The sequence below is a fragment of the Ailuropoda melanoleuca genome, chromosome X, assembly GCF_002007445.2.
Source record: "Ailuropoda melanoleuca isolate Jingjing chromosome X, ASM200744v2, whole genome shotgun sequence".
Taxonomy (NCBI): Eukaryota; Metazoa; Chordata; class Mammalia; order Carnivora; family Ursidae; genus Ailuropoda; species Ailuropoda melanoleuca.
In genome coordinates, this window is record NC_048238.1 from 12,318,225 (window position 1) to 12,345,472 (window position 27,248).

General features: G+C 42.6%; 1 protein-coding gene across 5 annotated transcripts in view; it reads right to left on the minus strand.

The window, feature by feature from the left end:
- The window catches only part of PIR (pirin), a 102,251-nt gene that overhangs the window by 36,631 nt on the left and 38,372 nt on the right, over window positions 1-27,248 (minus strand). The gene's annotated exons all lie outside the window — the stretch shown is intronic.

Here is a 27,248-nt window from a genome sequence, read left to right on the forward strand (position 1 = left end):
TTTTTTCTAACTTGGCCCTCTAGAAAAAAAAAAAAAAAAAAAGGGGGGGTGTTCACCACCACTGGCTTGAAAAAGGCACAATTGCAGATGTGCGAAAGGCAAACTTCTGCAGGATTTTCCGCTGTAAACAGTGGCTTTGAATCCATCAACAGTTAAGCAGGGTTCGTAATCCACTATGATACCATTTGAATCATCGGCACAGACCAAAATCCAAGGGATTATCACTGTTGCTATGAACTTTTATGATGTCTCATTGTTTACAACAAAGCCCCAGTGGTTCTGGCTTTTTAAAAACTGAAAATACACACAAAAATGAAAAAACGCATAACACCAAATTTGGCAAGGATGTGGAGTAACTGGAACATTCATACACTGCTGGTGGGACTAGAACTTGGTATAAACACTGCAAAAAACTGCTTGGCAGTATGCAGTACAGATGAGCAGAGGCATAACCTATGACCCAGCATTCCACACATTGGTGGATCCCCGACAGAAATGTTCACCAAAATCAAGTACATGAATCTCGATAGTGATACTGTCAGTAACAGCCAAAAACAGGAACCACTGCAGCTATCTTTAACGACAGAAGGGATAAATGAGTTGTAATTTACTTACATAACGGAATCTACTATGATGAATCCCACAATCGTAACACTGAGCAAATGAAGGCAGGCACAGAAGATCATATACTATATGATTCCATTTCTATGAAGTTCAAAATAAGGCAAAACTAACCTATGATGTCAGAAGTCAGAAAAGTTGTTACCTTGGGAAACTCTGTAGCTGGAAGGGGTTAAAAAGGAGACGTCTGAGGCCAAACAACGTTTGCCTCTTACCCTGGCTTCTGGTTCGTGGGTGTGTTCACTGGGTGAAAATTTTTCTGAGCTATCCACTTGGTTTATATACTGTTCTGTGTCTATACTCTATTTTAATAAAAAGCTTACATTCATTAAAAACACGCACGTGTAAACAGACCAAAAGAGAATCCAGAGCCTGGAATTATTTACCATCCTTGATAAAGGCATCATTTTGCAGAGAATATTTCTATAAACACTATGAGGACATGAACATTGCTGCCTTTCACCAGGGCCAACCCACGCTGCCTGTCACATATAGGTATTCAATAAATATTCACCAACGGATTTTCATAATGGAAAAATCCCATGCATAGTAATACGTTTGTTTACAGTATACATAAGGTGTTACTCAGCAGCGTCGTGACCTGCATGTAGCAAAATGGCTCTCTTCAGGACAGGTGATTTGGTATGGTCAAAGTGTATGTCTGTACATTAAATTTTGGAATAGAGAATCGTAAATAATGTTATCAGAAGATTGTCCCCTTTCCTATGAATATCTCATTTGTGAAGCTGTGGGTTTTAAAAGGTCTGGCATGGGGGCGCCTGGGTGGCACAGCGGTTAGGCATCTGCCTTTGGCTCAGGGCGTGATCCCGGTGTTATGGGATCGAGCCCCACATCAGGCTCCTCCGCTGGGAGCCTGCTTCTTCCTCTCCCACTCCCCCTGCTTGTGTTCCCTCTCTCCCTGGCTGTCTCTATCTCTGTAGAATAAATAAATAAAATCTTTTTAAAAATAAATAAATAAAAGGTCTGGCATGTGGTTTTATGTGGCTTAGAAGGCCAAGCTGCATCAGTACAGCTTCAAAGACTGCAAAAGGAAATGCCCTCGTGCACACATAAATGAAACCAGAAAGACTTGTGGCATTGAGTGCAACCTGAGGCCAAACGTTCACAGTCAATCTGAAGATGCTGAAATGTACGTGAACCAAGGGCAGCAGCACCCATGGGACACAGGATCTAATTCTTTACGGTCCTTAGGTGCATACGGCACCATCTGGAAAGGATCCGTTTTTTTCTGATGAAGTCTTCTAAAATTACTTCTAAAAAGATCAAGGGTAGGGGCGCCTGGCTGGCTCAGTTGGTGGAGCATGGGACTCTTGATCTCAGTGTCATGAGTTCAAGCCCCGTGTTGAAGGTAAAGATTACTTAAAAATAGGGGCGCCTGAGTGGCACGGTGGTTAAGCATCTGCCTTTGGCTCAGGGCGTGATCCCGGTGTTCTGGGATTGAGCCCCACATCAGGCTCCTCCGCTGGGAGCCTGCTTCTTCCTCTCCCACTCCCCCTGTTTGTGTTCCCTCTCTCGCTGGCTGTCTCTATCTCTGTCAAATAAATAAATCAAATCTTAAAAAAAAAAAAAGATTACTTAAAAATAAATAAATAAAATAAAAAGATCAAGGGTCAACTTCACATAATATTGATGATTCTTCTGCCTGGGCACTATTTGGTTCTCCTCTAGAAAAAGAATCCCGGTTTCGTTTAATTGTCTCTCCTAACTTCTGCCTAGAGCAAAGAGATTGATCGCAGAGAGGCCCTTAGTTTAATTTTTACTAGAATTCTCCCAGAATGTAGTCATAAAACTACTCCTGAACTGATGCTAGCATTGCTTTTCCCGCCGACCGACAAAGCACTTATCTTCTACCGGGCTTAGTTCACGCATCTGAAAATCTCATGATAGGACTCGCTGATGTTTAAATCCATGTATGGTTCTAAAAATCTGAGTCAGAAAATTAATGTTTACCTCCACGTTCTAATTTTGAAAGTTCCTTTCTGATTTCTCAGACTAGCACTGTCAAGAAGGGAGAGTGTGTCTGGGACAAGGGAGGGCAACTAGAGCAGTAGGGAGTGAGTGGGGAGCCACTGGTTAACTTGCTCTACCCTTGCCCTCCACCGCAGTGATAGGTCTTGTCCTCCTGGTCAGCTCTTTTGCTTTTCTTCCCGCCTCAAGCTTCTCAACCTCATCCATACCGGCCAAAAAATAGTAGCCTATTTCACTAAGACTGCCACTATACAGACCCACAGGTGTACACAGAAACTCTACACACAGAATTCTGTATTTCTGTACTCATTTACAAAAATCTAAACAGAAACCAATGAGACAGATTATTAAGCCACAAATATATCCCATCATCTTACAGTGTGAAAAGGGCTAAAGGGAAATTTTTAATTCATTTTGAAAGTGTTTTTTACATCTATAGCCTAAAAGAGGATCCTAATTCTAATATCCTTTTTTGTACTGAAAATGGAAGAATTGAAAATTTTAATAACACACATCTTGAATAATCAACTACCCCAAACCTAATGTATATTTTTCTGTTTCAATTAATCCATAATGAGATAAAATCAATTTGAAAGCTGTTCCCATGAGTGTAGGTGTATATATATATATATATATATACACACACATATTATATACACATCGTTTCTGAAAAGATTTTTTTTAAAAATTTTGATCTTCCATGTAACTCTGTTGAAATAACAAATGTAAATTATGTTCATTTAACTCAAAGATAATTCCAGCCTTGAATGCACTTTGAGCAAACCTAGATTTAATTTTTCTGTTACACACACTGTTGATTTGCAACCATAAAGAAAGATCACCATTAGGACATTCTTTCCTTGTTCTGTTTTGTTTATTTTTGTGTATAGTACTCAACTATTAATATAGTCCTCAAAACAGAATGAGAATTTAATTCAACAAATCATTCTTTTTTGGTTAAAATTTACCTATCAATGTATATCTATTTCCACAGGATTAAAATAAATCAGCCCATGACAACCTAAAATAAAATATTATTCTACAAATCTATTTCAACATAAACAGAACTAACGCACTTAAAGTCCGTCAGTGAAATTGTTTTCTTTTTCCTTTTCCCTGTTTTGGTCCTGATCAATAATGCCTGCACAGGTACTGAAATCCAAGGCTACTCCTCTTTTGTCTTTCTTCTCATTTCATATTTCTGTTAAAAGTATTTAGGAAACTTAGCTTTAAAGGTTTTAGTCTGTATTTGAAAAATCCAATTGCTTAAAATCTTAGAATTCAAATATGTAGGCAAAGCTTCCAGAAGGTAACATAAAACTATTCAGAAGAGGTTAAGGGGAAATTCTGGCTAAACTACAACAACAGGGGTGCTACCAAACCCAGACAAGCCTTGTCTCTCTTTCTCTATAAATGTCAGGATTAAACGACTGCAATGCAAGCAAGACCAAACAAGGTCTACAAAACCACTTCCTTCCGAACCCCAGCTACCTTCATCTTAGATCCTTCAAAGACTTCCTGCTCACCCTGGCTTTCGGTAGGATACCCTTGTCAAGCTGGCTTCCTGACTCTGCTTTTATTCGTAAATGTGATCTTAATTAAGAAGATGAAATCACTTCCACATGGAAGCCATGTGGCTTAAAACGTCTTCCCACGAGAAAGGAGAGAGCACACTGCACGGGCTGCTGCATGTGAGCGTGGCGCAAGGTCTCTTTGACTTCGCCTCTGCTCCTTTCACACGTAACTGCCATCCACTAACTGCTGAATGCTGCTAATTTTGCCACCATGCTGGCTTTCTCTAAAAGCAAGCGGTAGCAATTTGTCACATGTCAGAGCTGTAATAAACACATTCCCATTTCTTTGTGGGAAGGTTTTCAAAAACCTTTTATGATTTCGTTGTTTTTTCGGGAAATACACTCAAATGCTCAATCTCACTATATGTTGCTTAAGCAGATTCCTCTAAGTAATCGTACTAACAAGTGCAAACGCTCAATACCCTAAAAAAGAAACAGAATTTCCACCTATTCTGGGACCCTCGCCTTCATGTTGGATCATCCCCCTACTGTTGGATGTTATGTTTTATGGTTTGTTCGGGTCTTTTTTTTTTTTTTTTTTTTGCATCACTGCTAACTTCTAATAAATATCTTTGCACGTAAATCCTTTTCAAATTTAAATTTTAGTTACTGAACATCCAGTGCAATATTGGTTTCAGGAGGAGAATTCAGTGATTCATCACTTACAGACAACACCCAGTGCTCATCATGACAAGTGCCCTCTTTAATGCCCATCCCCCACATGCCTCCCTCCATCAATCCTCAGTTTGTTCTCTATCGTTAAGTATCTCTTATGGTTTGTATCCCTCTCTCCTTTTTTCCTTTTCCCCATTCCCATATGTTCATCTGTTTTCTTTCTTAAATTCCACATGTGAGTGAGATCACATGGTATTTGTCTTTCTCTGACTTATTTTGCTTAGAATACTCTCTAGCTCCACCCACATTGTTGCAAACAGCAAGATTTCATTCTTTTTGATGGCTAATAGTCCAATGTACGTACGTGTGTACGTACACACACACACACACACACCATTTTCCCTATCCATTCATCAGTCAGTGGACAATTGGGCTCTCTCCATAGTTTGGCTATTGTTGATAATGTTGCTGTAAACATAGGGGTGCATATACCCCTTTGAATCTGTATTTTTATATCTTTTGCATAGACACCTAGTAGTACACTTGGTAGATCGTAAGGCAGTTCTATTTTTAACCTTTTGAGGAACCTCCATACTGTTCTCCAGAGTGGATGCACCAGTTTGCATTCCCACCAACAGCGCAAGAAGGTTCCCCTTTCTAAACATCTTTGCCAACACCTGTTGTTCCTTGTGTTGTTAAATTTAGCCATTCTGACTGGCGTGAGGTGGTATTTCATTGGGGTTTTGATTTGTATTTCCCTGATTATGAGTGATGTTGAGCCTCTTTTTATGTGTCTGTTAGCCAAGTGGATGTCCTCTTTGGAAAAGTGTCTATTCATGTCTTGTACTCATTTCTTAGCTGGATTATTTGTTTTTTGGGTGTTGAGTTTGAGAAGTTTTTTGTAGATTTTGGATACTAACCCTTTATCAGCTATGTTTCCAAATATCTTCTTCTGTTCCACAGGATTCTTTTAGTTTTATTGACTGTTTCCTTTGCTGTGCAGAAGGTTTTTATCTTGACGAAGTCCCAGTAGTTCATTTTTGCTTTTGTTTCCCTTGCCTCCAGTGACGGGTCTAGTAAGAAGTTGTTACAGCTGAGGTCAAAGAGGTTGCTGCCTGTGTTCTCCTCTAGGATTTTGATGGACTCCTGTCTCACATTTAGGTCTTTCATCCACTTTGAATCTACTTTTGTATACGGTATAAGAAAGTGGTTAAGTTTCATTCTTCTGCATGTGGCTGTCCAGTTTTCCCAACACCATTTGTTGAAGAGACTTTTTTCCATTGGATAGTCTTTCCTGCTTTGTCAAAGATTAGCTGACCACATAGTTGTGGGTCCATTTCTGGGTTCTCTGTTCTGTTCCGCTGATCTATGTGGCTGTTTTTGTGCCAGTACCAAACTGTCTTGATGACTACAGCTTTGTAATACAGCTCAAAATACGGAATCATGATGCCTCCAGTTTTTTCTCTTTCAGAACTGCTTTGGCTATTTGGGATCTTTTGTGGTACCACACCAATCCTAGGATTGTTTGTTCTAGCTCAGTGAAAAATGCTGGTGGTGTTTTGACAGGAATTGCACGAAATGTGTACACTGCTTTGGGTACTATAGACATTTTAACAATGTTTGTTCTTCCAATCCACGAGCATGGGATGTCTTTCCATTTCTTTGTGTCCTCTTCAATTTCTCTCATAAGCGATCTAGTGTTTTCAGAGTACAGATCTTTTACCTCTTCAGTTAGGTTTATTCCTAGGTATCTTATTGTTTTTGGTGCAATTGCAAATGGGATCAATTCCTTGATTTCTTCTGCTGCTTCGTTATTCGTGTATAGAGTTGCAACAGATTTCTGCACATTGAGTTTATATCCTGCGACTTTGCTGAATTCCAGTACGAGTTCTAGCAATTTTTTTGGTGGAGTCTTTAAGGTTTTCTACATAGAGTATCCTGTCATCTGCAAATAATGAAAGTATGACTTCTTGCTTGCTGATTTGGGTACCTTTTATTTCTTTTTATTGTCTGATTGCTGAGGCTCTGACTTCTAGTACTATGTTTAAAAGTAATGGTGGGAGTAGACATGTTGTCTTGTTCCTGACCATAGCGGGAAGGCTCTTAGTTTTTCCCCAGTGAGGGTGATATTAGCTGTAAGTCCTTCATTTATGGCCTTTAGGATGTTAAGTTCCCTCTATCCCTCCTTTGTTGAGGGTTTTCATCAAGAAACGATGCTGTATTTTGTCAAATGCTTTTTCTGCATCTATTGACAGGTTCATAGTGTTACCCTTTCTTTTATTAATGTGGTGTATCACATTGATTGATTTGCAAATACTGAACCACCCCTGCAGGCCAGGAATAAACCCCACTTGACCACGGTGAATAATTCTTTTAATGTACGGTTGAATTTGATTTGCTAATATTTTATTGAGAATTTTTGCATCCATGTTCATCAGGGATATTGGTCTGTAATTCTCCTTTTTAGTGGGGTCTTTGTCTGGTTTTGGAATCAAGGTAATGCTGGTTTCATAAAATGAGTTTGGAAGTTTTCCTTCCACTTTTTGGAACAGTTTGAGAAGAATAGGTATTAACTCTTCTTTAAATGTCTGGTAGAATTTCCCTGGGAAGCCATCTGGCCCAGGATTTTTATTTGTTGGGAGATTTTTGATTACTGATTCAATTTCTTTGCTGGTTACAGGTCTGTTCAAATTTTCTATTTCTTCCTGTTTCAGTTTTGGTAGTTCATAGGTTTCTAGGAATTTGCCCATTTCTATCAGGTTGCCCAGTTTGTTGGCATATAATTTCTCAGAGTATTTGCTTATACTTCTTTATATGTCTATGGTGTTGGTTGTGATCTCTCTCATTTGTGATTTTATCTGGGTCCTTTCTCTTTTCTTTTTGATAAATCTGGCTTGGGGTTTTATCAATTTTATTAATTCTTTCAAAAAACCAGCTCTTAGTTTTGTTAATCCATTCTGGTGTTTTTGTTTCTATGTTGTTCATTTCTGCTCTAATCTTTATTTTCCCTTCTTCTCCTGGCTCTTGGCTTTATTTTTTGTTCCTTTTCTAGCTCCTTAGGCATGAGTTTAGGTTGTGTCTTTGAAACTTTTCCTGCTTCTTGAGGTAGGTCTTTATTGCAATATACTTCCCTCTTAGGACTGGCTTTGCTGCATCCCAAAGGTTTTGGACTGTTGTGTTTTCATTTTCATTTGCTTCCATGTATTTCTTTTTTCTTTAATTTCCTAGTTAACCCATTCATTAGGGGTTGTAGGATGTTCTTTGGTAGGAATGTTCTCTAACCTCCACGTATTTGAGGTCTTTCCAATTTTTTCTTGTGGTTGACTTCAAGTTTCATAGTGTTGTGGTCTGAAAACATGCATGGTATGATCTTGATCTTTTTATACTTGTTGAGGGCTGACTTGTGATCCAGTATGTTATCTATTCTGGCAAATGTTCCAAGTGCACTTGAAAAGAATGTGTATTCTGTTGCTTTATGATGAAATGTTCTGAATATATAAGTCCATCTGATCCAGTGTGTCATTCAAAAAGCCATTGTTTCCTTGTTGATTTTCTGCTTAGATGACTTGTCCATTGCTGTGAGTGGGGTGTTAAAGTCCCCTACTATTATTGTACTATTATCAATGAGTTTCCTTATGGTTATTAGTCATCAATTTATATATTTGGGTACTCCCAAGTTGAGATATAAATATTCATAACTGTTAGATCTTCTTGATGGATAGACTCCTTAATTATGATAGAATGTCCTTCTTCAACTCTTGTACAGTCTTTGTTTTAACATCTAATAAAAAAATTTTAAAAGGGAATTGGAAAAAGAAAATAAATGAAAAACAATAGAAATGTAAAGAATAAAAGTGAAAAGGAAGCTGGATCCTATTTCCCCTAGAGCTGAAGCTTTGTAGAACTCTATGATCAGGAGACGTGCTTCAAGTGAGTTGTTTGCGCTGGTTTTCTGCGGGAGGAGCCTGCTGGGCTGATTCTCAGACTGACAAATTATTTAACTGGAAATGTGCCTCCAGGGGCCGCGGGGCCCTTTGGTGTAAGCGGCTCCAGCCTGCACTAGGTGGCGCTGTTTTGCTCCCTGAAGGCTTTCAGTGCTGATGGGAGGGATGAATAGAGCGGGATATGGTGGCACTCTGCTCTCCAGCCCCAGAGTTGGAAGTTTGGGGCCCCCCACTCCTCAGTGAGCCCACACAGAACAATCAATCACCCTACTTGTGTCCCTGGTTTCCACCTGAAACCTGCATTCACTCTGCCTATGTCTGAGTTTTTTTCTCTCAGCTGCGTGACTGAGTTTCAAAAGTCCAGATTTTGGGATTCCTGCAACATGGACGGGCGCTGTTCCTCTGGGGGAGGGTCTCGCTGGGCTTTTGCCACTTCCTGGCTGGTCCCAGGAAAGTGGTCACACGACCTCACAGTGGTTCAGTTTACAGCCAAGCAGAGCAGAAAGCAGGCACCAAGACCCGAGGCTCCGAGCCAGCTTCCTGGGGACACAGCCGTAGGCTGGCACCACCCGTTCTTGTGACCCAGCGGATCCTCAGCCCATGCTGTGACTCCTGGGATTCTGCCCTCCTTCACCACCTGAGCGCCCTGAAGCCAGGCTCGTTCCCCATGGTAGCAGACTTCTAAAAGTTCAGATTTGGGGCTCCGCCGCTTTTAATACTTAGCAGTAGCCTCGGTAAGCAGCCCCCTCCCCGCTGCCATACCCACAGCTTTAACGCCCCCACGTCAACTCTCTGAACCTCCTACCTTCCAAAAGGTGGTCACTTTTCTACTTGTAGACTTGCAGTTTTTGTTCTCTCAGACGACCAACTGATTTCTTGGGTGTTCAGAATGATTTGATAACAATCTAGCTGTGTTCGAGGGGCAAGGCAAGCTCAGGGTCCCCTTACTCCTCCACCATCTTAACTCCTCCTTCTGCACATGAATCTTTAACCACATTTCAACTTTTCCCTTCATAGTGAAATTTTGAGCCTAAAAGTCTAGACATTATAAGGGCTCTTGAGGTATCTACAGGTTTATGGCTAAATGTCATGCGGCCAAAAGCAAACTGGTCAACACAACCATGTGACTGAACAGCAATTTTGCTGAACAAGCCTACTGTTAGTCATTGGTAATTTTTCTACACCACAGGGCAGTTTTTCAACTAGTTACATGCTCTAAATGTTGTTTCTTCCCCCATTTAACCCCCAATTGTTAGTAAGTTAATTCATTCCAACAAATCACCTATTGTTGCACATTTGGATTTTTTTCTCTAATGCATCTTCGTCACAAATATGGAAGGGAAGGATTAATTTCTGGGGGGAAAAAAGGAAAGGAAAAAAAAATCTGAAAAATCTTTGAATAGACAAAAAGAAAAAATAAGGAAAAAAGCTTAATCTACAAAAAAGTTTAAAGGCATCGCCTCCATAGTACAAATACCAGTCTCTGAACAACCAGGGTCTAGCAGTCCTTGTTTTTGAACAAAAAATCATTTTGACCAATTCTTATACTAACTGAATTGCTTTCATCCAAATTGTTTTTTTGTCAAATCACTTGGTAACTACCTCCAAAAAGTGCCCATTTCATCAAAATGTTGAGTGTCTTATATTTTTTTTAATTTTAGTTAATTTAAAAAGCAGAAATTGTTATCTCCTTGCTCTTTGGATGTTGCTATAACTTTGGGTGATATTACTATTAAGTATTATCAATGCAAGAATACCAATAGCAGGGCACCTGGGTGGCTCAGTCAGTTAAGTGTCTGCCTTTGGCTTGGGTTCATGATCCCGGGGGTCCTGGGATCGAGCCTCGCATCGGGCTCCCTGTTCAGCAGGGAGTCTGCTTCTCTCTCTCTCTCTGTCACTCCCCCTGCTCATGTGCACGCTCATTCTCTCTCTCTCTGTTAAATAAATAAAATCTTTAAAAAAGAATAACAATAGCGAAATATGTAAGGGCTTAGTATGTACCAGGCACTATTCTAGCTGCTTCTTATGTATTAATTAGGCCATTTGTATATCCCGTTTTATAAAATATCTGCTCATTACCTAGTTTTCACTCATTTGTTAATTAGTTCCCTCATGCAAGAAATTCTGATTGAGGGCATGTAGTGTGTTAGTCGTTGGATATGTATATTGTTGAATAACAGACCTACTCGGCCTGTGTGGCGTTTCCTTTCTAGTGAGGAAGACAATGTAAATTAAATATAAAATTACACATGCTATAAAAGAAATAAATAGGGTGTAGAGAGAGAAAATGAGGGGAGAAATGGAAGGCCTCAAATGAACAGAATTGAGAGTAAAAGGTTTCCAGTCAGAGAAAGGAGTATAGCCCGTGCAAAGGCCTCAAGGCAGTGAGAGGACAGTGACAGGCAGAGAGGCGGCTGCAGAGAATGGTATGGGATAAGTTCAGAGAGTCACAAAAGACCTGGTATCTGGGGTTTCTTTAGAAGTACAACAGGAAAACAAAAGTACAACAGGAACACACAGATCCAATTTTTACCTTAGACAGAGGTCTTGAGCCACAATTTGGAGAACTGAAAGGGAGTGAGAACAGGAGATAGAGGCTGCTACAGCGGGTCTGTCCAGGACTGGACAGGGGATAGGAGTAAGGTAGATACATCTAAAATGTATTTTAGAAATAGAGAGGTTTTGTTAATGGACTGGATGTGGGTTGGGGAGGAGAAGGAATAAGGATGACCACCATGTTTTTTCTCTGAGCGGTGAGCATCATTCATTTATTAAGATGGAAAAGACTGGACGGGAAAGTTTTCATTGGTTTGTTGTTAAGACATGTGGGAGGAGGAGGAACAAGAATTCAACTTCTGCTATTTTAAATGGGACAGGACTGGGAACGTGAAAAAGGAGATGTCAAGGAGGTGGTTGAATAAATGAGCACACGGAGCTCAGAGGTAAGGCTTGTGCTCTGAGTAGCAGTGTGGGAGATGTAAGACTGTAAATGGCACCTATATCCATGGGATGGACAAGATCACTTAGGGAGATGATGTTCGAAGAGAGAGGACTCAGGACTGAGATCCAGGGAACTCGAATGTGTCGGGTCTGGTAGAGGAAAGGGGACCTACCTGAGAAAGGAAACTGAAGGAGCAAGGAGCACCCAAAGGACCCATCACCTCAGAGACCAAAGAAAGAAGAGAGGGCGTGGAGAAGGAGGAAGCTGTCAACCCCTGTAAAGGAAGAGTCAACGTGAAAAGAAAAGACGACCCCTGGGTTTGCTCCATGGAAGTCAGTGGCGACTCTAGGCAATGATGGGGCTGGATGCCAGGCTGAGCTCCCCGAGAATGTTGGGGAGCGGACACAACACGTGCAGACAAATCTGTGGCTATGACTGAGCGGCAGCCGAAAATGGGGGGGGGGGTAACAGGGCGCCAAGGGAATTAGGTGCTTCTCTTATCAATTTATATGAAAGGTTTTTTTTTTAAATAAATTAAGGCTACTAGACTTAGTAATATTTGCTGTAAAAATCTCCCAGGTTGTTTTTGGCTTTCATTTCATTTACAGCCGTTCTAACATGGGTCAGAGCTATCAGTCTTTTCCTTCTGATGCTTTTAAAAGTAGAAAGTCTTTCCCCATCCAAAGATCACATGTCTTCCTACATTTTTCTAGTTCTCGATTTTTAACATTTAATTCTTTATGTTGGATTTATTTAGCTATGAGGTAGGAGATCGTGAGCGAAACTGGTGTCTTTTTATGAATGGTTAATCAATTGTCCCAGTTGCCTTATCTTTTCCTGATGATTATCTTCTTGGGTCTATTTCAGGTAGGTTCTCTTTCTGTCAATCACAAGGAAGAGACTTAATGAAGAAAACTTCACTAACTAGCTCAGCAGCCCCAACTAACAGAGGCAGATCTATTCCATAAGGAGCCCTTGGCATGATCTGGTACACTTCCCACCGGGCTTCCCAGTCTCCTCGTCCTACTCTCATGGTCTGCTGGGCTTTGCACGGGGGAAAAAACCCAGCAGCACAGACCCCTTTTCTCTACCATTAACATCTTCACACACACTCAAGAAACTCACTGCCAGACCCCTTGGCCCCCAAGTAGAGAACCATACCTTACTCTCCCTCCCGGAGATCTTAAGGCTTTGAGGAAGTGCAAAGTACATTTACCGCATTATTTAAAGCAAACTTCCAATCTCATTGCTCAGAAAAAGTTGATGCTCTTCAATGAAATGGTAAGTCTTCTGTCTCCAATCCAAAGCACTCGGATTTCTGAGTTCTTGATTATTTTAAAGAATTCTGATAAGGAGCGGGAAAGATTAGTTTCCAGCCTCAGTGCCAAAGGTATCGTGGGAGGATTACAACTTCGTAATCGTATTTTGACATATACATGAAGTGCTACGTAAAGAAACGACAGGGAACACTTCGGCAAGATGCCAACAACTCTGTATGGGGTGAGAGAGAGAGCCAGACATTTTTAACTTCTGTCAACCATAAGGGATTTCAGGAAATCTCGAGCACCAAGCTGGCCAGCTGACCGAGAGTTCTGGACATAGCCAAATTACCCTTCAGTCCAGGGTCTACAGTATCTTATCCTGAGCAGTCCTGTTGTCGACAGTAACAGTAACCCCTTCAGTTGAGGAGAGGGGTAGTGAGGAGAGAAAAGCTAAAGCGGAAGGAAATAAAGATGCTGATAGGACTCGCAGTCCTGACATCTAAGCAGAGGCATGTTAACTGTGAAACTGAACTTGGACCGCCTCACTCTGAGTCAGCAGTATTGCCTGAAGTTGGGCTAGAGATGCTTTCATTTTGGGAAAATTAAAACCAGAGGAAGAACAAACACCCATCCCTTATATGAATGACCCATCCACAATTTTACAAAGGCAATGGTACAATAAAACCACAATGACCCCCAAATATGTCAAGAGGGAGCCTTCCTATCCCGTGCCTCTATCCATGGGTAACATGTTCCAGGGCTGAATCAGCGAAATCTATTAACTGATGCTAGAATATTCCTCACAGGGCTTTATAATATTTTTAATCTCTATTAGTTACATTTGGTATTTACTAAGATGTTTTTAAGGGTTCTTGCAAGAAAGTGCATCAAGATGGGAAGCTATTTGGCAAAGATAAAATTTCACAGAGCATTGGGCCGGCTACTTCTGTGCAGATATGATTCAGGGGGAATTTATTATGGCACAGGGCTTCTCCTATGTGATCGTTTACAGAACATTCTGACTCAGTCAGGGGTATCTGCTTGTACGGACACATGCCTGAAGGTACCCTTTTGGTGTAGAAAGAGAGAAAGATTCTTTCTGAAGTTTCCTTCCATGAAAAAGAGACAAGGCATTCCCAAGCTGGAAAGAGACACCCTCAGCAAGTTTATACGCCAGGGCTGAATGGTACGGCAAGGCAGAGGCACTGTGCAAATAAAACGCGGCAAAATCCAGGAGACCTGAGTCTGGGCCTAGATTCCTTCCACAATGAGCTGTGTCACCTTGGAAAAGACTTCCTTCCACCTAGGTGGGCTGCAGCCTTCTCTTCAAGGTGGTGGAAGAGCTGGAGAGCTGATCTCTCCTGTCTATTGCTGCCTGACATTCTGATTCCAAGAAAAGAAAAGGAAGAGTAGGTCTTGGTTGGCTCTGAAAAGCATCTCATAGTATCATGAACTCTAAACTCTTGCTGCCCTAAGAACTTCATTCATAGCCTAATACACCATCATAGCAATGAAAGAGGTGAATGAATGGCAAGTTTCCTGTCCAACTATTACACAAATAGGCTGGAGATGGCCCCTATGTTGTTTGGCCCCAAGTCTGCTGAAGCCAACTCAAATTCTCCTTACATTCAATTGCTTTAAATACATTCCAAATAAACATATTTTTAGCCATTTAGAGCCTACCTACTGCACATACCCTATGAAATCGCACCCACCATCTCCTAGCAATAAATAACACCCTGCAGCTAGAAAAGTCCCCAAACTGCTGCCACCCTTTGGAGCTCTCTGTCCTGGAGGCCCTCTACCTTGTTGCTGAGCAACGTCATCTAGCCGGGTAAGCCTCCTCTCTGATTTCCCCTACTTTCCCCGGAAGTCTCTTGTTCCTTTCCCCTTCTGGATGTGGCCTTGTCTCTGGAAGGTCCCCAACTGTAAGGGACCTCCCTTCTCGTGCAATTTTGCCCATGCACCAGCCAAATAAAGCTGTGTTACCACCTCTCACGAACCTCTCTCTTCCTTGATCAACTTCCAAATCCCCAAACTTACTACACCAACCCATCTAAATAAAGTAAGTCTATAAACAGGCTCCAGAAGTTGGAGGCCATTCAATATGGCCTCCCCTCTATCCACAAACAGAAGAGGAGGTTCCCTACTATTCAGCAACAGCTCTTAGAAATTAAAGAGTTGGCCAAGTCAACTCGAGGGCTGGAGACCCACGGAAGGGGTTAGTACTTACCCCCCATCCAGGCAAGTAGAAAGTGGTCAGCTTCTTAGCAAAATTACTATGGGTCAAGAATCTCCTCTGAACCCTTCAACAACCAATCTCTCCTCTTAGGCCTCCCTGTCCTTAAAGTTTCTACAGATAAAAACCTGTTCTCGGCAAAAAAATCTGATTTATGCTGGGTTGTGCCAGACTGGTAAGGACCTATGAGCTCGTGGTGTGGAGCACAAACTCCGGAGCCAGACGTCTAGTCAGAGTGCCAGCTCCGTCACTCGCTAGAAGCACAGCTAATCTCTCTGTGCCTCAGTTCCCTCTCTCATGCTGCTGCTGTGAGAACCCAAGTTAAATCACACAACATGTGCCTCCTCAGAGTCTCTCAGCCTCACTAGCCCCTGAGTCCTTGGTCCCGTCCTCATTGACTGCCCCCACCGGGCTGGGAACCACAGCAGCTGCAGAGCTCCTGGGCTTGACCTGACAGACCTGCCGAGGTTCTGGGTCCTCACCCAGGCCGGCATGAAGATCTGAGCCACCGGATGTGGTACGTACCCTCCTCAGAGCCTGCCTGAAGTGGCTAGGTGACACAGTCCAGAAGGAAGGGCATTAGCCCCATGGGGAGAGCTTTGGCCAAAGAGGGATGGAAGATGGGGAATGACAGAAACATTCTTCTGTCTTTCTCCATTAGAAAGTCCTGAGGTAGAGCTTTCTGAACAGGCATCGTACACCACCTACGATCTGTCTCAGTTTCCGTCTCCCTCACACTCGCTGCCCCGGGATTATATGAAAGACCTGCCCCAGGCTCTGCTTTCCAGAGAACCCACGTAAAATCAGTAGGAAAAAATAAATAAAATAAAATAATAAAAAATAAAAATAAAAATAAAATATAAAATATAAAATACTAACAAAAAAATTGGGAGGGGAAAAAACAGATACATGTAAAGCACTCAGAACGTCCCTGTCCAATACCGTTGCTGCCAACCATGAGGCTACTGGGCACATTTGTGAATCGAGATGCACTGTGAGTGTAAAATGCACACTAGATTTCAAAGCCTTGATACAAAAATGTAAAATATCTCATAAACTTACACTGACTACGTGTTGAAATGACAATATTTTGGATAACTGGGCTTGAATAAATTAAAATTGATTTCACCTGTTTCACTTTTTTTTTTTAAATGTGACTACTGAATATTTTAAATTACGTGTTGCTTCCATTACGTTTTTATTGGACAGTTCTGACTTAGAATTTAGTACCTGGTAAGTCCACGAAAGATGTTAGTCATTTTCATTTCCCTTCCCAAAAAGTTCTAGAGATTTGCTGTCAATAAAGCCTAATGATAAAAAGGAATGTGGGAACAGAAAGGGAGACAGATAGGGAAAAGGGAACAAGTATTAACTACCCTTAATGTCTCTAGGCACATTATACATCATACAAATAACTCAAAGCCGATTCATTATTATCCCCATTTGGCAGATAAGGAAGTGAGGGCTCAAAATAATTTTCCCAGGTCACAGAGGTATTAAACAACAGAGCTGAAAATTGGACCCAGATCTCTTTGACTCCACCGTCCATGCTCTTTTCAATCTATCATATTGTCAAAGGATTGGCTCTAATGGTACGGTATGGTTTCAATAATTGAGGTTTTTTGACATATGGTAGGGCTTCCTAGAATTCCCTTAAATCACCTACCCAGGAGGTCAACTACACTAACCAAGTTAAAAGCTGCTGCTGAACACAAATCAATCAATCTCTATCCCCTGCGCCCCCCTCCCCCGGTTTGGGTGCAGGAAATAGAATTCAATTGGTCCAGGGTACATGGTCAGCATACATCCAGAGAGCCCCCTCTGTTTTGTACTTTTCCCCATTCAATCCCATTCTCCCACTGGCTCTTAGTTGAGTATCCATAATGAACATCCTTTCAATAATACCCTTCATATGTTTATTTAGATATCCAGGTATCCTCGAAAAGTGTTATTGTGTGCAAAACTGCTTTCTTGCTCTGATTTATGCCCTATTATTTCCTGAAATCTAATAATGTAGATATAAGTAAATATAATCCATTGCTTCTGGCAGCTACATTATATTCCATCATATGTAACCACCATCTCCTACCTATCCATTCCCTAAGTGATGACACCGACATCGTCTCTGACTCCCTTGCCCCACCCATGATGCTGAGATGATCACTGTCATAGGTCTACTTGTTGAAGTTTTCCTGGAGCAAATACCCAGGAGCGGAAATGCTGGGGCATACTCTATATTCTGTGCCAGCTTCACTAAGTAACCAAGCAATACCAGCGCACTGTCCTCAATGAATACAGTTAGTCACCTGCCATACATGAAGCTTCTATTTCTTCCCATCCCTGCCATACTTGACAATACCCAACTTCCTAACTTTGGCCAATCAGAAGGGTGTCAAGTGGTAGCCTATTATGTGAATTTCTACTTCTCTGCATATTGGTTAGAAGAACATCTCCTCATATTCTTATCAGCCTTCCAGAGTTGGGTGGAAGATTTTCTTAAGACCCGGTACCCGGAGTTGCCAGCAACACAAGCATCTGACTTTTCAAGAAGGCAGGAATGTTTCAGCTCAGAGCGCAGAGGCGCTATGGACACCTGGCTTTGTTCTCCCAGCTATAGAAATGCTCTGGACTGACCACGTCCATCAACTTTCTGCAGATATAACCACTCTAGGGCTTAGAGTTTTGGTTGTACAATGAAATCTCAACTCATGGAACCAGGGCTGGTATTGCCATAAATGTGCCTCTTACTACTTTCTAGGACTACTCCTCAAGTGAGATGAAGAAGTGGTGTAGAAAGAATTCAGGTATGGCATCCTGACGGAGCCACATCCAGCCCAGGTGACACGCCAGGCTGCGGTGCTTATAAAGGACAAGAAAATCCATACTCCCCCCAAGCAAAGCAGAATTAAAGCTGGGTAAGGAGGCTTTGGGACTTTATTTAGCATGTAATTAGAAATTACAATTTCTTTGGACTTGGTTTATAAAGGCAAGATGTTTTAGATCAGGGGGTTTAGATTTCTTCCTAGAAATTTAATGATGGGTGTGTCCAAGATTGGGACATTTTAGTATTTAGGTATTTTTTACGCTACCACTTGGGCTTCTCACACACCTGTCAACATGGTCAGGAATAATTCAACAGGGAACTAGGAGAGGGGGTGAATGTGTAGCCTAGAATACAATGCGCCTTGGAATTAATTTAATGAAAATTCTCTCTATACTCCTTTCAGACCCTTCTGGGGGTCAAGTTTATCCCAGAGAGTTGAAGTTAGCTTTGGTGGGAAGAGGTCCACACTGACAAACTTCTGTCCTTCCCTGAGGCGGGGGGGTGCGGTCACTGCTAAATGTCAAATCCAATAAGTTAACAAAACATGCTGAGGAATATTGAGAGAGCCTTCCCTAATGTCCCCAAGAGGCAAAAGGAGGCTGCTTTCTGCCTTCCTCACTTAGCCCTGGGGGTGGAGGGGAGAGGGAAGGATGGCATCTGGTTAGTAAGGGCAAGTCAAGGACCTGAGCACGCTCAGCTAGGCTGTTTTCTCGGTCTTTCTCTGTCTCTTCTGCCACAAGCTAAGAGGCCAGCCTCTGAAAAGGATGCCTAGGACTGCAAGCTCTGCCAGGACTGGTTTAAGGAAGTACAGGAAGTGTTACGAGCTCAAGAGGTCTCAAGAGACAAGTCATGTGCCCTTATCCAGATTTCACTGGTAATAAAGAGGATATTTGGATCCCCATTTGGCTACGTCTCAATTCCATCCTGAGCTTGGGAGGGGAAGGGGGGTAACGACATCTCAGCCCTCTCCTCTACCTCGGCTCCCTCCATTTGACTTCCACCCAATTCGAAGTCCTCCTCTGCTTTTGTCTGACTCTGGCAGTTAAAACCCATGAAAACATTTAATCACAGCCACCAGGAACTCTCGCTCAAAACTTCGTTTGCTCTGAACAGTAACAGATGGCCTTGAATCAGTATCTGATGCTGGGAGAATTACCAGCCAAGCCTCGGGAGTTATTCGGAGATACTCAAAATCTCCAAGGCACACAAAGATGTAAGTGGTACTGACTCCTGACAAGCTAAGCTGGCCAGGAGGACTCAATTCGCAGAACCTCGAATTCGGGGTGGTGTCGGGGTGGTCAAGGGAGGTGGGTTTCTGAGGAAGGAAACACTCTGGAGGAGAGAGGATGGAAAGGCACAAAAATCAATGCTGAAGGAACCAGGATGGAGTAGAAAAGATGTCACATTCTTTATCCTCCTCCTTTTCCCAGCCCAGCTCTCCCTCTCCCTCTCTTACAGATCCCTTCTTGTCATCAGAGAAAAGCAGGAGGGGAGGGGAAGCCAGCATTGTTCTCAGAGCATTGGGATGAGAGGAGAACTGACCACAGGCGGTGGGAAAGAAGAGCCTTGTGTTCCGGACTTCAAAATGATTTCCTCTACAAGGACGCATTTAAACTTCTCCAGTTGCTATTTCTAATTGGACCAAGAAAGAAAAATTTTGGCCACTGTGGTTTCCTTCCACAATGTTAAAAATGACCACCTATATGGAAGCAAAGAGAACAAGGGGGCTTTAAGATTTCATGAAACAGAGGCAACCTATCATTATTTTATTCTTTAGTGAACCTGGACCGACTGGATCTTAGCCAATGCAGGTTGTGTTCCAAAAGCAACAGCTCTATTCTCAACATGGATGACTCCCACAGCTAAGGTTATGAGAGCATTGTATCTTTATTTAGGATTTTGCACTGTTTTAGTTTTGATCGCTCAGAGAGAGAGAGAGAGAGAGAGCAAGCGAGCGAGAGTGAACGAGAGAGAGAGAGAGAGAGAGAGAGAGAGAGAGAGTATAAAAAGGCCGAGAAGACAGAGGAGCAGTTACTCCAGGAGAAAATTATTGCTATAATCAAGATAGTTCTAGAGACAAAAGAAAATGAAATTGAAAAGTTATAAAAAAAAAAAAAAAAGGGAGGGGAGAGAAATGACCAGAAATTTTCACATGGTAAAGATGATCGTTTTTCCCATTTTTGTGCTTAAGACAATGAACATATGCTTTGAAGGCCTTCTTCAAGCATGGAGCTATTCCACTGGATTATTTCCACACCTTTAAGCAGAAACACCTTATAAACACCTCTGTGGCTTCGTAGTGTCTCCTTTGCACCGTCTAGACCCTTTCCATCCTTCTTTGTCAGGTCAGGGAGTTCCTGTAGACTTGGGCCTGCTTTTCCTGAACCTTCAGATTGGGTGAGCCTCCTATCTAGCCTGCCTTCCCCTAAACCCACCATGATCTCCAAGCCAGTGACTCACCACAGTCTGCTAGTGTTAGCAGTTGATGGGTCTGTCCCTTCGACTGGGCCCTTTCAGCTCCCTGATTTCTGACATCTTTTCCCCTCATGACTTCACAGGGTCTTGCACGCAGTTGGCCCTCAATTCATAGTTGCTGAGCACCACCAAACTATTTCCCTTTGCGGGAAATCCTTCCATTTCCCCGTGGCCAGTATGGAAGTCCTTCCAGGAATGGGAGGATCGGACAGTTTCATAATCTCGTTTTACAAGGTCGAGAGAATACTCAACAGCCCAAAGACATGCAAGTGGATGATGAAAAGGATTCCCTGTGGTTTTAAGACCACAATATGCTCCTCCTTTAATAGAGGAAACCCTATCAGTGCTCTAAAGCCCATGTGAGTTGAAATTAAAAACTCTTGTCCATCTTAGAGTACTTTTACCGACCCACAGGAGCAGAATTCTTAAAGCTTCATGTGATCAGAATGATATCCGACACCAAATTTTCTCATCACCTTTCATCCTGAGTTTGGTCAAATTGTTCATAAACTATGTGACCCCGAGTGTCTGTGCTTCGGGCAAAATAAAACAGTGTGTTTGCAGCTATCAGTACCTCATAGCTTCACACATGCCAATTCCGGTCTTTAAAATACTGACATTTACCTCGTTTATATCCACAAGAGCTCACCTTTCAAGGCCACATGCAAGAGCCCCTGAAACTCTCTGTAGCGGTCCTCTATTTTTCGCTCTGCTTAGAAAAAAAATATGTAATGGGTTCCCGGGGAAAGACTACAATAGCTGTAGTGTCCACTCACCTTTACTGAGGGTAACACCTTGGTTTTTCATGGCTTTCGTTATATTCTTAGTCTAAACCTCCTGGCGAATCTGTCATCCTGATGACCAAGGGCAACGACGTATGAAGGGCACGGGACGTAACCTCTGGTGTGAAAGGACACCTAACCATTCTTCACTTACTGCTGGAAAAGGGCTGGTGGAATGTGCTTCCTAGGTCAGCAGGGAATAACATCTGGCACCCTTTGTGCGCACCAGGAATGGTATTTCGGGGGGGAATGGAGCGCCCTGGGCAAGAGCAAACTTCTGTACAGCTGATTTGAGCCAATCCTGACCACTGTTTATGCAAACATTCCTAACCGCAAATGAAGTGCCAGCTACGGCTGCCTACCAGAGGACGAGGCTTTGAAGTCGCTAGATGCATTTCTTTGGTGTTCTCCTCTTGACTCAACAAGACTGACAGACGGAATTGTGCCTGTTCTCAACAATGAATCAGAACCAAGTTTTGCACTTGTCTGCGGAATGACGCTGACCATCTGCTCGGGCTCCACGGCCCGTGTGGGGAAGTTCCTACGGAATGGACAGCTTTATGAAATTCGAGACGAGAGAAGGCCGCACACAGCACTCCACCCTACCTTAGCCTCGAAACCATGCCACCGACAACCCTGGGAGAGAGGGAGCCGGGGACAGACACACGCAGCCACGGTCAGCTGTAGGCAAAAATCCAGGAGTAGGCAGACTTGGTCTCGGATTTCCCTCCGGCCCTGTATTTTTACCATCTCCTTTTGCCCTGTTACAACCCCACGAGGATCTGGTTGTCCATGCAGCCTGCCATCATGATCCCCAAATAGGTAGCACACTCCTACTATCCACACTTTTATACACACCATTCTAAGACATGACCCCACCCCGTCTCTCTTCTTTCTTTCCCTCCTTTATGCACACAAGCAAAAATCGATGGTTGCTCCTCCGGACTGCCATGGAAGTTTCGCATGCTGCTGGCTTCACCTTTCATGTATCACATGATACCTCCGATGTGTGCCAGTTCCCCCCCCCCCAAAAAACCGTGACCTTATTTGAGGATGGTCGTTTTTTCTTATTCACCTATCTCCAGGGCACTGCACAATGTGCACACAGCTGGTGCCTAATGACTGAACGAACAGAGCTCACAAAGAAATAGGACTCGTGGATTAAATAACTGTCAGTCCCAAATCCCATGGGACGTGAAAATAGACGGCTGCATAGATCTAGGGCAGCTGAGAAGGCTTCACTGAAAAGAGAGGACATAGGCTGGACCTTGGTGAACGGCAAGGAGCTAGAGATGGTGAAATCCTCAAGTCTGGGTTTCTATAGGACTGCACTTCACCATATCCTTTCCTGGCAAGTGCTGTTGCCCTCGCCCTGTGCCAAAAGGGAGACCAGATGGGCGCCCGGGTGGCTCAGTCGGTTAGCATCTGCCTTCGGCTCAGGTCATGATCCCAGGGTCCTGGGATCGATTTCCGCATGGAGCTCCCTGCTCAGTGGGGAGCCTGCTTCTCTCTCTCCCTCTGCCCTTCCCCTGCTCGTGCGCTCTGGGTCTCTCTCGAATACAAAAAAAATCTTAATGAAACAAAACAAAACAAAGGGAGACCACAAGGTTCTCTGCCTTGTGCTGGTATTTCCTTTCCTCTTTCCCAACACCCATCCATTATTTATTTAAGGTGTCAAGAGGGAAATTCGGCCAGAATTCATTTGGGTGACTGAATTTCTCAGGTGGTACTTTAACTTAGCATTCCTCATAGCATCTCATTAAACATGGACCGTTAACAAAAACAAAACAAACCAAAAAAATCAACAGAAATTAGAGGAAAATAAAGACCATTAGAAAGAAACATAAAATCACATTATTAAAAAGCTTGGGATGCCTAAGATGGTCAAATCATATAAGGTTTTCAGAAACTGCCTCATAGAGATAATGGCCATTTGTTTTTTAAAGTGTCCACTTACCTTTCAATGTAACACCGAACTACGGTTCTCTTAGCTCTTTTATATTTGCGTCTGTTTTTCTTACACTGAGAATCCTGACTCCCAAAAATATTAACAAGTTAACTCGTTTGTTTTATTTCACAATACACACAAAACTATTTTAAAATGGTAATGCCAGCACTAACAATAAATGATGGCGTGAAGTTTAAGATGTTCGTGCCTTTTTGTCTTTAGAGTACATCCCACCAAAAATGTACTGCCAGAGAACTATGCTTAAAAGTCCTTAAAATAAATACTTTCTCTGTGTGGTTATGTTGCTGACATCTTTATACACATGTTAAGGTCTTCATTTGTTTTTGATTTTAAGATCTGGGGTTTTTTTTTTCCTTTTCTGGTGTAACTCGATATTTTAAATATGTAAACATTTACATTTCAAAACTGGAAAGAAAAAGACATATGGAAAGAAGTGTTAGATCCATCCTTCCCCCACACCCTCACCCCAAAGCGAACAGTTTTCAAATATCCAGTTTTTAAGCCTATCACAGAGTGTTCTGACTTAGAAATACAACAACTGCACAAAGAAGCCTTTGGAAGGAACGATTCCTTTCTGGGCAGGTGTCATTTCGCCTCCGCTCACTTTCTGGGGCAGCTAGAGCCCGTTCTTCTCTCAAGTCCCCTTTGTCAGGAACAAGCCATGCCACTTACAACCCCTGCCACTGGGAGAATATTCATCATTCTTTTTTGAGCCAGACCCATGAACTTGTCGGCATACGTCAAAGGCAAAAAAAGGAAGAAAAAAAAGTGTGCCCGCACTACCTGTTTTCATGATTTAGTAGTTTTGAAATGCTACTTTGAGAAGCTGTTCTTCTGAGCCCGGGAAGGAAAGAGAGGCCTCCCGTGGAGGGGCCAGCTCTCCCCATAGCACAAAGTGAATGGAAGCAAACTCGAAAGGCAGAGGAGCAGGGGGAGCGGAGAAGTGGGGGGTCAACTGTAAAGTCTGCAAGATCCACTTAAAATGTGCCAGATACAATCACAGAGTTCATATTATCCCAGAAATAGAGAAATAGGTACAAGGCAAAAATGTCCTAAGTGTACTGTCCTAATGTATTAGGATCGCTAAAACCCCACTCCTATTTGGACGTGCTATCAAAATACTTCCCTGAAAGCCACACAAACTATGTATATTTATATATTATATATATATTAACTTATGTTTATATAATTTATGTATATAATATATAAATTAATATATATATTTAATCCAAATAAGGTAGAAGGAACACAGACAAAACTGTATCCTGGTGATATAGTGTTTCAAATGACATTCTGCCCTTACAGTTTCCTGGCTGCAAACAAAGGCTGGAAAACGTGGCGGGCGGCTCTTTCTAGTTCTGGTACAGGAAGAAGAATGTGTGCGCACCAACGGCCTGCTACACAGCCTGAAAACTCCCATCAGCTCTCTGCCTCGTAGAAACAATCAGACTTGGTTCTAAACCACGTGCCCACCCACAGCCAGCATAGGCTGATTAGCGGGTGGGTTGCTTTTTGGCGGAACACATGCCCGAGGGACACAGGGTGGTCCAGCGCCTGTCGGAGTGAAACCGGAGCCAGGAAAGGGGGCGATACCCAACAGGGACGCACTCAAAGCTGAGAAGTATTTACCCCAAAGATACAGACATAGTGAAGAGAAGGGCCATATGCACCCCAATGTTCATAGCAGCATTGTCCACAATAGCTAAATCGTGGAAGGAGCCGAGATGCCCTTCAACAGATGACTGGATTAAGAAGCTGTGGTCCATATATACAATGGAATATTACTCAGCCATCAGAAAGAACGAATTCTCAACATTTGCCGCAACATGGACGGCACTGGAGGAGATAATGCTAAGTGAAATGAGTCAAGCAGAGAAACACAATTATATGATTTCTCTCATCTGTGGAACATAAGAACTAGGAAGATTGGTAGGAGAAGAAGGGATAAAGAAAGGGGGGTAATCAGAAGGGGGAATGAAGCATGAGAGACTATGGACTATGAGAAACAAACTGAGGCTCAGAGGGGAGGGGGGTGGGGGAATGGGATAGGCTGGTGATGGGTAGTAAGGAGGGCACGTATTGCATGGTGCACTGGGTGTTATACGCAACTAATGAATCATCAAACTTTACATCAGAAACCAGGGATGTACTGTATGGTGACTAACATAATATAATAAAAAAACATTAAAAAAAAAAAAGAAACAAAACCTGCAGGGAACAACGTGGGTCTTACAAAACAGCCTAGTATTCACATTTAAACAATTTTTTTTTAATTTCCCTACTTCGTAATCCCTTTAGTTTAAAAATGTAATTTAGCTAATTTTACTGTTCTCTCAACTTTTTAGTTAGCACATATTAAGCTTATTGCAGTCATTCTTAACCCCTAGATTGTCTACCTTCTTACCACTTCACCCGTTTCTCCTACTCCAGCATTCATTCACATTGTAATTTTCACTTATGCACCTAGGAAATGTTCATGAATTGTCTGGTATGTATCAGGCACTGTTTCAGGTGTTGGGGCACAGTGGTGAGATCTGAGCAAACGACACGAGATGCCTGGCCAACTCTTTTTGGCAAGTGAATTTTGAAAACGTTGATTATCACCCAACACGTGAATATACAATCCATCCATCAGAAGGAAGACCCTTTTCGTTATGTCTATAGGCCACATGAACTCTGTACAAAGCTTTTGCAAAGTAAAAGCAGCAGCCACTTAGAACAATATCTGGTGCAGAATAAGCTCTAAGTTCTTTACACATATTAACCAATTTAATCCTCTCAACCCATTTTACAGATGAGAACACTTGGGCCCAGCAAGCCTAAGTGACCTTTCTAAAGTTACCCAGTGGTGGATCTGGCCTTGAACCCAGGCAGCCTGGCTCCAGATTGTCTTTTTCTGAGTCCAGCGGGATTGAGGCCTCCTTAAGGTTTGCTTCTGACACAGCGGAATTTAAAACAGCAGGAGGCAAGTAGAGGCATTTGTTGGAAAACTTATATTCCAGAGAGAACTGGCAAGAAACATGGCTGATTGGCTGCCTGATAAGGATGGAATGGGCTTTGGAGAATTTCATACTGTCATGAAATAAACATGTGATTTTGACCTTCCAGAAGTGACAGAAACTATGCAAAGTATCCCATTTTTATCCTTCCCTCCTTTCAGCCTTCACTTGAGTTCGTGATGTTCTGGCAGAATTTTGCTCAAAATTGGCTGTGGCTTCCCAAGGGCTGAATCATATACAACCTGGGACTAGGGACACATCTACCTTTCAGACTAAAAAAAGGACCATTATGCTGCTTGCAAAAGCTTTTAACACCTTACACAAAACCCCCTCACCTTTTTTATGGATGTCGAAACTAATCTAGAAAGGTTAAGTAAGATTTGCCAAAAGCCACAGAGCTGAACCTCAATACCTTCTCTAGGCACGAAATCAACCTGTTCGTCACAACCGGTCAACCCCTAGGTCTTGGATCCCACAGTCATTACACTTAGGACAAACAGTGGTCCCTGGACCACAGCACTGACATCATCTGGGAGCTGGTTAAAAATACAGACTCACTGGGCGCCTGTGTGGCTCAGTAGGTTAAGCGGCTGACTGTGGCTCAGGTCCTGATCTCAGGGTCCAGGGATCGAGCCTCGCCCTCCTCGCTCAGCAGGGAGCCTGCTTCTCCCTCTGCCTCTGCGCCGCCTCCCCCTTCCCCTGCTCTCAAATAAATAAAATCTTAAAAAAAAATACAGTCTCACAGGCCACTTGGGTGGCTCAGTCAGTTAAGTGTCAGACTCTTGATCTCAGCTCAGGTCTTGATCTCAGGGTCATGAGTTCAAGCCCCGCCCAGCGAAGAGCCTACTTAAAAAAAGTAAACGCAGATGCAGGCCTCACCCAATCTTCTGAATCAGTCAGCATTTTAACAAGCCTCCTCCCTCCCCCAGGTAATCCACATGATTAAAGTTGGAGAAGCGCTGGGATGGTCACTAACTCCATTTTCTAGATATTTTAGTTGTAGGAGAGGAGCCG